Source organism: Megalops cyprinoides, chromosome 1 (genome assembly GCF_013368585.1).
Source record: "Megalops cyprinoides isolate fMegCyp1 chromosome 1, fMegCyp1.pri, whole genome shotgun sequence".
NCBI classification, from domain to species: domain Eukaryota; kingdom Metazoa; phylum Chordata; class Actinopteri; order Elopiformes; family Megalopidae; genus Megalops; species Megalops cyprinoides.
Genome location: NC_050583.1, coordinates 69,792,119 through 69,805,846, shown reverse-complemented (window position 1 = coordinate 69,805,846; position 13,728 = coordinate 69,792,119).

Sequence of the window (13,728 nt, the reverse complement as noted above, 5' to 3'; positions counted from 1 at the left end):
ATTATAGACTTCAAAAGGAGCAAAAAGTAGGCCTTGTAAAAACTTTTCTCTACCTGTATGCAGGAACAGATGGCTCACCAGACTAAACTGAGGTGGCAGGAAATTTATCAAGAAAGAACTTGACATCATTTCTAACCCTATTTGTGAAAATGTTAATGTCCTTCACTGCTGGGAGAGACCTTTTTACTCATATGCCGGGGGTGCAAATTGGCCTAACTTTGTGCGGTGCTCAAAAGTGAACTATCTTGCTGAGGCTTTGGCCCCAGTATGGGTTTTGGGTGAATCATGAAAGTCTCTAGCAGATTGATGAAGACCACCCCCCCCCCCCCCCCCCCCCCTTCTATATATTTTTTTTCACATAACAAAAAATGTAAACTTTACATGGCATATTCCAGAAGACATATCATCTACTATTTCTTTGCATCACAAGCCTGGGTTTATAGATGCACTGGGAACCAACCACTCTAAAATCAGGCAGCTTCATTTATGAGGAGATTGTCACAGATGGAAAAAATACAAAAAGTCTCCTACCTTTATCACCACCCTCTACAGTTCCTAAGTATTTCTAAGACCTTTTCAAAATGAGTGGCTTTCAATATATGTATGTGGTGTGCTTCACTGCATGTGGTGACAGTGTTGATGGGCTTGATTTTATTTGCAGTTTCACACAGCAGTCCAATGAGATGCAAGTTAGTAAGATGTATATTGTTACCTTTGCATTAATTATATGTTCAGATCTGTTTTATATAGGCCTTTTGTGAGACTGGACAAGTTTCAGATTGATATCTGGTTAAGCCCACATTGATAAGTCTGCTATGTCTTATCTTGTCTAAAACTAAATGTGATATGTTGCAATGTAATGTTATGAACTTATACAGTACATTCATTGGAATAAAATGGGGATAATGTTTGAAGCATGTCTACATATTTATTTCTAGATGCTCTTTTTCTTCTCAGTGAAATGCCTTTGTACAGCTTTTTAATGAAATAAAAGTATTTCAACATTATCTTGGTATAAGCAGGAACATTAAAGACCAACACAGTAGCCAGCCGCTGAAAGAGTGAGGATAACAGTATTAAATAATAATAAACATAAATACATAGTATATCAACACTAACATGCAGTGAATTTGACAAAAACATGCTGTTATGACAACAAACACAGAAAAAATGCAATAATCATTGGATGGATATGCATTGAACAATGCCAAGAAGAAAACAATGTTACCCACAATTCATTAAACACAAACACACTGGAACCAAACCAATTCAATTCACATTATTGAAGTGTATACCTAACAAAGTTAAAACTTTAAGGCAACTGTTAGTTACCGTTATAAATACTGAACTATGAAAATTCTTAAAAATGTAGTTTGAATTCCATTCTCCAGGCAATCAGTAATAGTAATGGAGTTGAGTGGGTGTTGTGTTTACTACACATATTGTGTAGTCTGATTGGCAAATTTTGTATGCATTTAATATGAAGTTAGGGCATGTCAAGTTCAGTAAAGGCTTGACCATCTGAGAAATATCCTTTTCTGAGAACAATTATAACAGCACTGCACTTGAACCTTTTCAGGCGTGCCACTTTGTTACACTGAGATGCCACACCAGCACTGCATGTGCACTCTTAAAATACATGAAGGTTGGATAATCGGAAACAGTGTTTCCAAAAAGAGTCCAAAAGTGTATTCAGAAATACATTGGTCTGATTTGTGAACCATATCACCTTATTCCATCCACTTGTAGACATTTGTCAGGTTCATCGGAATGGTGGATCGTAATGTAGCAGTTCATTTCTCCAATATAATGAGGCTTCCAAAATTATGCTGCCACTTTTCTATTTTTTGGATGTATGCCACAAATATAAGGAGCCTGGAGAAGTACACTCTGCCATACCGCATGCCCTCATGCTGTTTGAGAGCACACCACGATGTCCCACATACCTGTTAGTGTGAAAAATCTACTCCCCGCTGGAAGTAACCCAGAGATGGCTAGGTGAAGTGTTGGGTGTGGTGAAATGCATTACTCTTTGAGGCAGATGAAATTGCAGGGTGTCTGTTTGAGGTGCAAAGTCTTTAGAAGGATCAGTGCCCTACAAAAGTTGACAGAGGTACACTTGGAGATGACTTCCATTCATCTAGAATTACATTCCATCCTGAAGAGAGGAGTTCAAATTATTTGATATCTTTGCTGGTAGTGTACCAGCTCCTTTGTGCAGTTTTTGTATATAGATTTGCTGGTGCTCAATGGGAATGGATATTAATAATGGGAAAATCTAGTGCTTCATCAGTAGCTAATACTGGATCATATGATGACATTATATCGGCTTTGTTAGCAATTGCAAATTGGTAAGGAAGGTTGAGGCACCGGATGTGGAAAGTAGGCTCTGGTAACACCTTTATATTTTTATGTTACCGAGCTGCTTCATCCTCTGTCATTACTTGAAGCTATACTGTTACTTTACTAATGCATTCTTTTTGCCTAGTCTGTTTGTATGCTGTGCCTTCTCTTCAAGGAAGTACATTCCCCTGAGAAATGGTTTTCTGAAAATCATGAATCAGTGCTTTAATTGCTGGGGTTATCCATTGCTTTATCAAATTAATTCAACTGAATGAATTTGGTGGAAATGAAAATGTTCCTTAAATTTAGATGTACATAGTATACACTCCCTGCAGTATCCCACAAGCCTATGACTATTTATCTGAGTCAACATCAACCAAAAGGTAAAATACTTGTTTAAATACCTGTGTAAAATCTGAAGGTATTTTTACATTCTGCATACAGGTATGTACTGTATATACTAACTGATTCCTGGGGCTGTACTGTGATGATCCCTTATAGCTGCAGGATTTGAAATAGCTGGGACTGAATAACATGAATCCATGCTTGAGATGATGGCCTCAAGGATATAGTCATTATCTGTTTTAGGCCATGCCCCTTAAAAACTTTATAATGATACAATATTTACAGATTTGTTCTAAAAAAAGCCCAGGTGGTGTATAAGTAGCTCAAGTAGGTATAGAATTGGGTGCTGAGTAGACAGCAATACATAATACATACAGCTCCTTTTGTGCTTCATAGATATAAACTAATCCAGAAAGTCACAGGACAATTCCAGTACAAGAGAAGAGTCAAACCCCAAGTTTCTGCTGTATTAAGATATTCCAGAAATATTCTCACAAATATACTCAACTGATTACAAAAAAATACAAACAAAATGTAAAAAGAGAGGATTTTGTGTATAACAATGCTTTTTCAGCAATGGTGTCCTGGTCGCGGTAGATGTTTTTTATCCAAAGTGACTTACAAGTGAGGCAGAATACAACACAAAAACCCATTTAAAAACCTATATACACCAATTTATTCAGCTAGTGTTAAATTCTGTTAACAAGGCTACTCGGTATGTAAAACCACAGAACAAACCTGATGAAGCATTGAGCATTGTACTGCACTGTACTAAGAAGATGTACACTTTTTGATAAGGTTGGGGCTTTTGTTTTTAGGTGTACAGATTTCCATATTGGGTGTCACAAGATTTTACCATTATCTCATATTGGAGCACACAGGCGTTCAGAAAAGCATGGGTACAGCAGACCTGCAAAAACAAGCCTTAACCAAATTAGGATACAGTAGCCTGAGAGCAGGTTGAGAAGTGCAACGCAAAGCAATTATCTGCTAATACACTCGCATATTGTTGATGGCGCTGTTTTAGTTAACATCTGTTCGAGGAGGGCAATTTGCTCTCAGGTCGGGCTGTGTGTTTTGCTCTAAATTTAGGTCATTAATTTGTATCTGCCCTTTGTTTACATAAGGAATGGGGACAAAAGGGCAGCTGCAGAAACATTTGGCTGTGCCGAAGGCTAGCGGGCTCAACATGTTGAAGTCTTTGCGACCAGCTTGGGTTTCTCTCTGCAGCTACGGCGCAGAAGTTTGCAGGAGCGCTCTGCCAAAGCGGTGCGTGTCAGAGCCGGGGGGAAGCACGCACCCGGAAACAGGGAGAACGCAATAGCGGCGGAACCGTGAAGTCAATAACCCACGCACAACAAAACGCCCTCAGTGCGCTGAGAAATTAGACGCGACATAAACCATTCTGTGTTTAGGGAAAGGGGAACGAGGCGCCCGCGGTCTAGGTGTTTACAGCTTTCAACGGCAGCTTCGAAAAGCTCTTGGTTTTTGTTGAATTGTTTTTGTGGAGTTTGTCTCAGAAAAGGATTAGAACACGTGCGCCTCTTCTGACTTTCGTTACTTATGACACATTCGATAAAAGAAATAGCACAAAAAAGTGAAACATAAATTTAAACTAAACATTCTTCTGTGTTCCTGCGAAAATGTAGAGGAAGTTTAAGATGAAGTTCATTTAATGGAAGTCAGCTGAAGCTGTACGAGGGGAACGTTTTGTATGCCAAGTCAGTACAGATAGATAGCAAAATCTGTTAGAATGGTGCACTGTTTTCGTTGGATTGCCTCTGTATTTAACTGAGCATCCTCAAGTACCAGGCACACGCAAACAGACAGCAAGGACCTCGCCTTTGCCTGAACAATGCGGTCGTGCCCCAGCTATCAGGGAGGCATCAAGTGAGGGTTTGGCTTTTGGAAATGGGCACTCACTGAACTGAACAAAAGGAGGAGACACGACATGAACTTGAATGTGTCTTTGTAGGAAGAGGCCACACACACACACACACGCACACACACACACACACACACACACACACACACACACAGTTCAACAGGGAATTATATGGATTACTGGTGTTTGTATGGTGATTGAAACACTGTGGCTTGGTTTTATGCTATAGAGGACAGTCTAAACGTGTTAGATTGAGTGAAGATTATATTATAATTTCTTTGATCTAATTATGCTAGGTTTATTCGCAAAATAAACAAATACAAAACACATTAAAAATCTTTTGAATGTTGGAATTTTTGAATGTGATTAAAGTTATTAATAATCAGCCCTAATTTCTTAACATGATGCTTGAAACCATTTCTTTTCCCCTGTAATTAATACTCTGATTGATAATACCTTTACATGCATCTCACTGGATAATGCAAAAAGTTTTTGTTTGTTTGTAAATAGAAATGTAGCATATGGCAAACACAGGCAGGTGATAATAAAGTGTAATTTTTAGCCAAACAATGAAGATATTTTTAGTCAAACAATAATTAAAATGCACCTCAACATATTTTACAAATACTGATATGAAAATATATTTGAGATATAACGTGAAATCATTTTGAAAATTAATAACTTTTCCAAAACAATAAAAACATTTCTACACAATAGTTATAGTGAAATATTTTAAACATACAGGGGGTATTTTTTAATTTGTAAATTGATTTTATTTGAAAATTACATGCTTTGAAATGGCTGTGGAAGTCTTCATATGTTTCTTTGACACCCCACTGCTCCCAAGCGCATGTTAATGTTACAATACACTAAACAGGAAAATTGCTATTCAAAATAGATTTTATTTTCAAAAACTAATCCTTCTCTATATTCCTTTGATCATTTCCGTTTCACAAGTATAAAAACCAATGTGCTTGGTTTTCTTTTTAGATAAGCTACATGTCAAGAGGAGCTTTTTGAGTCTCATTACTATCTTACCTGTAATGTGAAGCACTCTTTATTGTCCCGGATGTGGTGCACAGTTTCTGTCACCAGCTGTTGCTGACCTTTCTGCTCAGTGCAGACACCTTTGAGGGAGGGAGGGCGTACCAAGTTGTTGACGTTCCAGGGAGGACATTTTTTTTTTTTACATGTACCTTTCAAGCTTTTTCCCTGGACATACATGAGGGCATACATGAGGGCCATGGAAGCTCCGTTATGGTCTAAGCAAGTGACAGCATTTCTGAGCTTTGGAAAATATTTCTGTCACTCCTGGATGAAGATGTCTGTTCTACAGGTTCCTCTACTAATCAGGCTGCTCCATTGGACTATTATCTACTAGTACATTTTATGAAACAGCAGTTCAATGTCATGATTCATCCGTAAAGAATAACTTGAGTTTTCTAGTCATATTTGCCTGAATTACATTTCTTATTAATTTTGAAATATTACTGTTACAGTACACCCAAAGCCCAATGACTATATTTGTTGATCCACATGGAACATGCTGGAGGTTTCTGGTTGTTGTCTTATGCCTACATTACCATGTTTAAATAGATGTATAGGTGGTTAAAGAGATAGGATGGTTATGGCATACATTGTTTAGATTTATCTCTTGCTGCTGTGCAGAAGAGTGGAAATGGAAGCAGTCAGAGAATAAATAGAGAATAAATGTGCAGATGCTTAAGTCAGCACCAGTAAGTTGGCTTTTTTGTCAGCCCTCTGCCATTGAAGCAGCACCACAGATTTACCACATTTACAGCATCACAACCTACAAATGAAAACATGCCAATTCATGTTCCCTTTTGCCTTCCATGTATGAATAAAGCATAGCTCACATTGAATCTTAAATTTAGCCCACATAATAAAATGTTAAATCCATGCACATGTTAAGTCCATTCTTTCATGTTCACGCCACTTTTGGCAACATGAACTCTAATTAATCCTTGTCTCTCTGCCTCAGTAAATGTGAACATGTAGAGGCTGCCATGCATCACCCTGATGGGCACCATGTCAGTGGTGGGTGAGGCAAGATGCCATCTCTCTGTGAAAGTGTTTTAAAATCTTATAGAAAGATTGTAAAATGCAATGCATTCTATTTATTAATTACCCTTAAAACACATTACTTCAAGGTGCAGGACCAGTGCATTTTCCTCTTTTACAAAAATAAGCTTGAACATGAGTGCTCATGGTTCCAAACATGGGCAGCACCAGGGAGGGGCTTGGTTGTGCTGTAGCTACCCCTAGGATAGCCATAGCACCCCCCAGCACCCCCAAGAAATTTCTGTGGTTTATTTAGAATTTTTAATTTTTAATGAATGGCATGGTAACTGTCGCGGAGCGGGTACTGCGTACGTGTGCGTGCGTGTGCGAGCATGTGTGTATGTGTGTCGGGGGTGTTGCAGTAGAAATTAAACTGTGGTGACCAGCACATTCATGGGAAACCCTAAATTTCAAAGCACCCTTGCTGAAAAGTCAAGCAACCCCATAGCACCAGCAAAAGAAAATCACTGGCACTGCCCTTGGTTGAAAACAAAAAAAAACTTACTGTGGTGATATAGATTAAAATATAACATAACAAAATATAACATCAATATACGGTCCACATACTAGAAATGGTGTAAATTGTTGTCACATTAATTAATTTATTTTTAAGGATGTATTGTATAATTCATTGTAAAATTACATATATTATAAAGCATATTGTACAACACTGTAAATAAACACAATAAATGTAAATGGCAATAACAGTTAATGGGGTGTATTATTTGCAATTTATTTACACAAATGACACAACATTTGTCCATATATTGAAATGTGTTCATTTTTAATAAGGGAAGATGATACAGAAAGTGGAGGGGGAAAGTGTCAAATCACTGTGGGCTCCCCAGCTTGTCAGGGTCATGCACACAAGTTTTGTACTCTGCTCTCTCCCCAGAATTGATCAGTGAACCAATCAGTGGTGTCTGCAGCCCCCCTCTGTGTTGCTTCGCAGGCTGAATCAAAGCAGAGAAGAAAAGAGAGCCTTTGTCAAATTGCCTCAGACTATGACGTTCAGACAGTGAAAGACGACTGCCCAAGTCTCTGTCTTCTCTTGCATCTCCATGGAAACACTGTACTTGTGATCCAAACTTATGGCTCCGCCTTGTGAACCTGCTGCACACTCTGGCTGGATTGCAGAGTTGCGCACATTGTTCTGACCATAGTATCATTTAAGTGTGATTCTCAGGGTTTTAGGTACATTGGGCTTATATTTACTTCACACATTATAAGCACATGTTACCCTGGACAAACACTCTCTCTCGATCATGGGATGAACAATTAGCTTTTTGGGCTTTCAACAGAACGTGGGCAAAATCCTGCTGTTTTTTTCTTTGTTTCATTTTCTTTCTTCTTGTTTGTCTTCTTTGTTAATTCTTAACAGCATTAGCTGGCCATGGTCTGTAGATGTCTGGAAAAATGTCCATAACCCAGAGCAATCATTAAACTCACCTCATAAATTATAGATACACTGAAATTGTTGGTCATGGCAATTGGTCTATGGCCACACCCAATTTTTAAACACTACTCTTGTCTCTAGATGTGTGCAATTTAAACATTCTAAACAAAAATTTTGCATACTTCTGACACTCATTCAGCTAATATTTGCCATATTTCTGAAACCTTGTCTCTGTATGCAACTTTGGTTTGAAAGCCTAGTGGTTGTCGACAGGCTCTGTTCGGTATATAAACAGTAATAACAAAATCAGGAATAGACCTGGTGTTAATGAGTAAGATACCATTATATTAAACTAATATTGACATGGAAAAAAAAATTATATTGATCAACTATCAGCCGGTGTACGCGTGGTGTACTTTGTGAGCATGTATGTATGCGTGTGTGAGAGTTTGAATAAAGGGTGACTCCTGAAATGGGTGAACCGCGGTGCAGCAGTTGCTCCCAGCTGAGTTGGATGGGATGTGGCATGCACAGGAATGAAAGTGAGGAACCTTTAGTTCCAAACCACTTTTGTTCTTTTGCATTTTGTCAACAGTGTTGTTGACACCCTCAGCAGCAAGTCATTAATGATGTTTTGTATTGAAACTGCTCTCCTTTGCTTTTTCTCCTGTGTGTGTGTGTGTGTGTGTGGGGCGGGGGGGGTGCTGAAAATGGTGTTGAAGTTGATCTTGCATATGCAGGCCGGTAACTGGCCACATCTCCCCTAGTGATGGGCCTCTCTGTCTGCTACATCTGCACATTGCATTATCATTAGCCCCCCTGCCTCCTGAGAAGGCTGATGGAGTGAACAATACTGACAAACACCCCCCTCAGCCAAAACCATATGGACCCTATTCCTGGACTCCAGTGGGAAAAAGACAAGTGATTGTGCTGGCATCTGTTTAGCGGTTCTCAAAACCTACCTTTGAGTCAGATGTACGGTGCAGAGCAGGCAACTAACAGTCAGGCTGCAGAGCTAGGCTCTGTCCTTCCTACTGCACTTCACAATCACCTACCCCTTTAGCCAAGCAGAGTGGTTTTGGGAGCACCTCACAAACCAAAGAAAATTGGTGTGGCACAGTAGGTTAAGTTAGGTTTATGTTAATAGTTAAGATACTTTTGATGATTCCTGGGATGCATGAAATGACTCTATAACCACCTACATATAAAACACCAGAGACCAAATTCTGCTTACATTTTCATCAACATAAACCAAAATACAAGGTTTTGTAACCAATAAAACCAAGGCATGGGACCTGAGGTCATGGGTTGAAATCCTAGTTGGGGCATTGTCATTGAACCCTACCTTGACTGGTCTTATAAATCCAGCTGTATAAATGGCCTATGGACAGTGTAAGGACTTGCAGGCCCTGGATGAGGGAGTCATCTGCTAATAAAATGCATAGTGTAAAGTCTCAATGAATGCCTAGCAAACGGTCCAAGTGCAAGTTCCTCATCCCAGTGAAACAATTTTACATGGCAGACTATTTCTTAGGCAGAATTATGCTGCATTTCATCCAGCATCCTGTTTTGCATGTGTGATTTCACAAGATATTAGAGATGAATAGTTATTCATAGAACTGGAAATACAGACACAGATAGTTTGCATCAGGTGTGGATTATTGTGTTTAATGCAATCAAGTACACAAGCACTGTTTGTGCGAACATGACTGACAACTGATGTAAATGAAATTTAATTTCGCAACGCAACTTTTTTACTGAATAAAGTGTAAGCATCACTGTCCCTTTTTTGTTCCCGGCTGTATTTTGATCCATATTTGAATTTTATGCAGATTCAGCCACACAAAGGAAATGAACCTTTCTCAGAATCTGAAATGTACCAGAACCTTTCTCACAATCAGCTGTACCAGTAAGTAAAAAATAGCCTGCAGTTAGCAGCTTTGTGTACATGAAACAGGAGAGCCTACTCAGTTGGGAAAAGGGTGGAGCTTAAGAATATGAATGTCATCAGTGAGCTATTTTCCTGTGCTTGAGATGTGGTGGATGATGTCACATCCATAGACAGGACGACACAACCAAAGCAGATTTGATTGTGGTGCATACCACATTGGGGAGACTGGGGGCAGCTGGGAGATTGACAGATGAGAGCAGTTTAGATTATCCACATTCACATTTCCCCCATTTAGACATTCACTCTAAGAGGTTACACAACATACCTACATGTCCATCATACACCTAGTCTGTCCATCCCTAATGTGCCCTGTCGTTCATCAGTTCATCTTAACTCAATAATCAAATTTCCAGAATTATTTTCTGTTTGTGGTCAAACCCAGAGGAAAAACCCCCAGAAACAGATATACAGCTAGTGTAAAAAATTTTAATGCCTAATGCCACCATATACATTTCCAATTGGATACTGCATTAGGCTCGTGTAACTATGACATGCTCTGTGCTCCTGCAGGAGCTCTGAAATGAGATGAAACACTTGTCTGACACACTCGAATGCAGCCAATCACTATTTTTCACACTGCAAGTCACAGTAGCCTGGTCATCATCAGCTAATAATGCAGCTGGGATCAAACCTGTAGAGCTCAGCTTGCACTTGGGGCGAGTGCCTTAAGCACTGAGCTACTTCTGGAGCCTCCACATTTGGTATAAATTGTAACTGCTGTAAATGTCACTAGATGAATGAAATGGTTAGTTTAACTTCATTAATAAAGTCTAGATACTGAAATTCAAGATAATGCAGGATAGATATGGTAGATATGTGCCATCAGTCACAATTGATTTACTTCAATATCTCAAGTTTGAAAAACATGGTCCTACTAGTTACTGATTATTGCATATCATTATTCATTTGGCAATTTAAAGAAAGAGTCACTTTGTCAGGTATGCTTATAATTTATTTACCATATGTAGAATATGTTACAGGATTGGATTTGTATTAATAATTTGTGACATTATATTACAGCAATCTACAGTCTAGCAGTCTACAGTCTAGGGTCCGAGAGGATGCTGTTAATCCAGTAATATTCACAGACAAAGCGAGGCTGTAAAATTTCAGCACTTGTTTTGGACAGCTCCGTTCAGGAGAGCTTTACAAGAGTAGGAGCAAAATACTATCCCAAACCTTGCTTTCAAAGTTGTATAATGAATGATTTATAATAAACATGACAAAAAAGATGGTGATGATGATGATGATGATGAGGGTGGTGATACAGACAGCCACAATAACAACAACAGTAAAACAGTTACAATATCAATGGCAAAAATTATAATAATGTTGTGATCAGATTTATAACAGTAAGTATGTATGTTTCTGACAGGTGAAACATAGATATAGAAGACCATGTAATATGAGGGCCAATCTCTTGCAGTTGTCAGCCCTCAGACTACTATATATCAACAGGATCCCCAGGACACATTCCAGAGTGCCGTGACACCATGTGTTTAAAGCCCTGCCACATTCTGCTTTCTGGCGTCTTACTTTTGCATTTCCAGCCCACCCTGATTTCAAACACAGCGCCAGCAGGCCTGTCCCTCCTGGGTAAATATTTAAAGTGAAAACAGCCTGGGCCCAATAAACAGCACTGTGGTGTGGCTGCAGTGGGCTGGATGGGAGGATTGGGTATGAGTGCAGGATGGTGGCTAGAACAACTGCTGGGGACGAGTCTGGACAAGGCTGCCACTAACACCTGTCCACTATGGAGACACAGAGGGAGCAAATGCCCAGACTGGACACACCCCTCTGTGCTGTGTTCCCAGTGATCCTGGTGCACGTCACACTTTGAGCAAGCAGCATCATTCAATGGAAAATCAAACTTGGTGAAAGGGGTGGATTGGACATATCAAGTGTTTATGAACTGGCCTTGGAAGGTCTATTCGCCTGAGCCAAACAATCAATGACATTATTTGGTGAATTCCTTTTCACTCAACAGCTGTAGATGTCCTTCAAATAACAGGAAAACTGTCACACATTGAAGGATTACAGACTTTGCTGGTTTTTTATGTATAAACACTCCATTAGTGATCCCCCTCAGAGCCTAACTTCTCTCAAATGAAAATTTTCCTGGTTATAATCTCCAAAGGTCAGGCTATCAATTCAATTGCTTGTTTTGAAATATGCTCTGAAATATTTTGTGGGTTTTATGACATTACTTCCTTCAAAATGACTGAATACGTGTTTGCCTTTGTGTTCGTTTAATTTTGATTTGACTGGTATTGTGTAGTGAAGCCCCTGCCAAGAGAATTTATTCAGGTTAACTAATGACTTCAACACCAAAGGTTCTTGCCTTCTGTGCTTCGTCATTGCTCTTGACGAATGTCAGGCTATGTAATGTGCCAGGAGACATCTTTTTTGCTGATGGTTGGAAATGTTCACTAGTTCAGGCCAACTGCGCTACTGTGTACGCTGGTTTACCACCCAGTGCTTATAGGACCACCATGAGCAACAGATGTCCTTTTGTGCATAATACACAGAGAGCAATCATTTGATTCCCCAAAACACAAACAATGGCTTGTTCACTGTGTAAAATTGAGTATTCCTATTCAGCTGGCTGAAAACAAAAAAGTGTACCCTTTGCTTGCTGTCCTGTGTCGCCTGAGACCCTGACCAGCCTGAAATCCCACCACCAGCTTCCCTGCCTCCCCAAACAAAAATAAAAGTGTATTAATTCCATAGCACTGTCCCCCAACCCCCAATCCCTCAGCCTGTTCTTCCAGGGTGACAACTAACACCACACACTCTTGCAAACCACCCCCACCCCCACCTCTGTCAGCCCCCCAACTGCTACAGCCTCCTCAAACCCCCTGTAAGTGGTGAGGTCAGGGATCAGGCAGGCTGCAGCTCATACTGAACAGCTGCTGAGCTTCTCAGAGACAGAGGCTGCAGCCACAACAGCGATGGCCACAACATCTGCTCAAATGGGCCCTTGGTGGGCTGGCGTGGCTGATGGCCCTAACACATGTGCTGACCAGACCACCAGGTCAGAAAGGGCCTCTTTGTGTGTCTGGACCTGGATAACCAAGTGCTGCTTCATTAAAGATGGTGTTTGTCTGGTGTGAGATCACAGTCAGAGAGAATTTGGAGCCTTATAGAATGCACATATATTAGGGATGTATCATGTCCGGATGTATGACAAGAGTGCAAGAGGTATAAACTGAGGTGTTGACCACTGTTGCATGCAGCTGGGTGTAATTAATTATTGAAACTACTGGGACTGAAATAATTGTATATTGTATGGTCATCCTCAGAACAGATGGTATTAGGAGACCGGTTATAGGCTTTTATAAATGGGAAATAGTTGCAAAGCTGGGAGCGTATAATCTGAGCCACAATATTAATTTTAAACACAGATAACTGTTACCACTACCAGTTGGAAGCTAATAGATAAGTAATTGACCATTCGTATAAACTTCCATATTCAGAATGTACACCAGGCGATATGCGTTAAATGAATTAAAATCTACATAACACTTTTTTAAATGATTTTCACTGACATCCACAATTGCATTTATGCTAGCTAGTTAAAAATACACTGTGTTCCCTCAACACTTAAAGTATCATTTATCTGTGCATCGTACTTTGGTGCTGTCAACAAAAGGTGTAAGATATTATTATAACTCCCTCAAATTATTGCTACAGCATATGTAGCTGTAATATTTTGGTCAACAAAAA